Here is a 3,417-nt window from a genome sequence, read left to right as displayed (position 1 = left end):
ACAACAAATCCACCACCGTGCTCTAAAAGATATAAGTGAAGTACTAGAGCAAAACTATATAACTCAAATGATATAAGCGAAGCACATAGATTATTCTAACAAATTCCAAATCATGTATGGCTCTCTCAAAAGGTGTGTACAGAAAGGATGATTGTGGTAAACTAAAAAGCAAAGACTCAAATCATACAAGACGCTCCAAGCAAAACACATATCATGTGGTGAATAAAAATATAGCTCCAAGTAAAGTTACTGATAGAAGTAGATGAAAAGAGGGGATGCCTTCCGGGGCATCCCCAAGCTTTGGCTTTTAGGTGTCCTTAGATTATCTTTGGGGTGCCATGGGCATACCCAAGCTTAGGCTCTTGCCACTCCTTGTTCCATAATCCATCAAATCTTTACCCAAAACTTGAAAACTTCACAACACAAAACTTAAAGTAGAAAATCTCGTGAGCTCCGCTAGCGAAAGAAAACAAAAGACCACTTCAAGGTACTGCAATGAACTCATTATTTATCTATATTGGTGTTAAACCTACTGTATTCCAACTTCTCTATGGTTTATAAACTATTTTACTAGCCATAGATTCATCAAAATAAGCAAACAACACACGAAAAACAGAATGTGTCAAAAACAGAACAGTCTGTAGTAATCTGTAGCTAGCGCAAGATCTGGAACCTCAAAAATTCTAAAATAAATTTTTGGACGTGAGGAATTTATCTATTAATCATCTTCAAAAAGAATTAACAAAATATCGCTTTCCAAATAAAAATGGCAGCAGTTCTCGTGAGCGCTAAAGTTTCTGTTTTTTACAGCAAGATATCAAGATTTTCCCCAAGTCTTCCCAACGGTTCTACTTGGCACAAACACTAATTAAACACAAAAAACATAACCTAAACAGAGGATAGATAAATTATTTATTACTAAACAGGATCAAAAAGCAAGGAATAAAAATAAAATTGGGTTGCCTCCCAACAAGCGCTATCGTTTAATGCCCCTAGCTAGGCATAAAAAGCAAGGATAGATCTAGGTATTGCCATCTTTGGTAGGCAATCCATAAGTGGATCTCATAATAGATTCATAAGGTAACTTAATTTTCTTTGTAGGAAAGTGTTCCATGCCTTTCCTTAATGGAAATTGGAATCTAATATGTCCTTCCTTCATATCAATAATTGCACCAGTCGTTCTAAGGAAATGTCTACCAAGAATAATAGGACATGAAGGATTGCAATCTATGTCAAGAACAATAAAATCTACGGGCACATAATTCCTATTTGTAACAATAAGAACATCATTAATTCTTCCCATAGGTTTCTTAATAGTGTAATCCGCAAGGTGCAAGTTTAGAGAGCAATCATCAAAATCACGGAAACCTAACACATCACACAAAGTCTTTGGAATCATGGAAACACTAGCACCCAAATCACATAAAGCATAGAACTCATGTTATTTAATCTTAATTTTAATAGTTGGTTCCCACTCATCATAAAGTTTTCTAGGGATAGAAACATCCAATTCAAGTTTTTCTTCATAAGATTGCATCAAGGCATCAACGATATGTTTAGTGAACGCTTTATTTTGAATATAAGCGTGAGCAGAATTTAGCACGGATTGCAACAAGGAAATAAAATCAATCAAAGAGCAATTTTCATAATTAAATTCCTTGAAATCCAAAATAGTGGGTTTAGCAACATCTAGGGTTTTAATTTCTTCGACCCCCTTTCATCAATTTTAGCATCAAGATCTAAAAACTCCGAATTCTTGGAACGCCTTCTAGGTAAAGGTGGATCATATTCAGTCCCATCATTATTAAGATTCATATTGCAAAACAAAGATTTAATAGGGGACACATCAATAACTTTTAGATCTTCATCTTTATTTTCATAGGAACTAGAAGAACACGCTCTTATAAAGGCATCTTTCTTAGTACGCATCCTAGCGGTTCTTTCTTTGCACTCATCAATGGAAATTCTCATGGCTTTGAGAGACTCATTGATATCATGCTTAGGTGGAATAGATCTAAGTTTCAAAGAATCAACATCAAGAGAAATTCTATCAACGTTCCTAGCCAACTCATCAATCTTAAGCAATTTTTCTTCAATCAAAGCATTGAAATTCTTTCGCGAAGTAATAAATTCTTTAATATTAGATTCAAAATCAGAGGGAATCTTATTATAATTTCCATAAGAATTGTTGTAGGAATTACCATAATTATTAGAGGGATTTCTAGGATAAGGCCTAGGATTAAAATTTCCTCTATACGCGTTGTTACCAAAATTGTTCCTACCAACAAAATTCACATCCATAGATTCATTATTATTCTCAATCAAAGTAGACAAGGGCATATCATTAGGATCAGAAGAAACATTCTTTCTAGCAAATAATTTCATAAGTTCATCCATCTTTCCACTCAAAACATTAATTTCTTCTATCGCATGCACCTTTTTATTAGTAGATCTTTCAGTACGCCATTTAGAATAATTAACCATAATATTATGTAGGAGTTTAGTAGCTTCTCCTAAAGTGATTTCCATAAAAGTGCCTCCCGCGGCCGAATCTAAAAGATTTCTAGAAGCAAAATTCAATCCGACATAAAAATTTTGTATAATCATCCACAAATTCAAACCATGAGTAGGGCAATTACGTATCATTAATTTCATCCTCTCCCAAGCTTGTGCAACATGTTCATGATCAAGTTGCTTGAAATTCATAATATCATTTCTAAGGGAGATGATCTTAGCGGGAGGAAAATACTTAGAGATAAAAGCATCTTTTCACTTATTCCATGAATCAATACTATTTTTAGGCAAAGACGAAAACCAAGCATTAGCACGATCTCTAAGCGAAAAAGGAAATAGCTTAAATTTAACAATATCATTATCCACATCTTTATCCTTTTGCATATCACACAAATCAACAAAGCTATTTAGATGGGTAGCGGCATCTTCACTAGGAAGGCCGGAAAACGGATCTTTCATGACAAGATTCAGCAAGGCAACACTAATTTCACAAGGTTCAACATCGGTAAGAGGAGCAATTGGAGTGCTAATAAAATCATTGTTGTTGGTATTGGTAAAGTCACACAATTTAGTGTTATCTTGAGCCATCGTGACAAGCAAGCAATCCAACACACAAGCAAACAAAAAGCCAGCGGGCAAAAAGAGGCAAATAGAGAAAGAGAGGGAAGATAGAGAGAGAGGGCGAATAAATCGGCAAGGGTGAAGTGGGGGAGAGAAAAACGAGAGGCAAATGGAAAATAATGTAATGCGGGAGATAAGGATTGTGATGGGTACTTGGTATATTGACTTTTGCGTAGACTCCCCGGCAACGGCGCCAGAAATGGCTCGTTGTCGGGAGTCAAATCTTGACTTGCGCGAACCTCTCCGGCAACGGCGCCAGAAATCCTTCTTGCTACCTCTTGA

Source organism: Triticum urartu, chromosome 5A (genome assembly GCF_056163025.1).
Source record: "Triticum urartu cultivar PI428250 chromosome 5A, HENAU_Tu73, whole genome shotgun sequence".
Taxonomy (NCBI): Eukaryota; Viridiplantae; Streptophyta; class Magnoliopsida; order Poales; family Poaceae; genus Triticum; species Triticum urartu.
Note: the sequence above shows the minus strand (reverse complement) of the source record.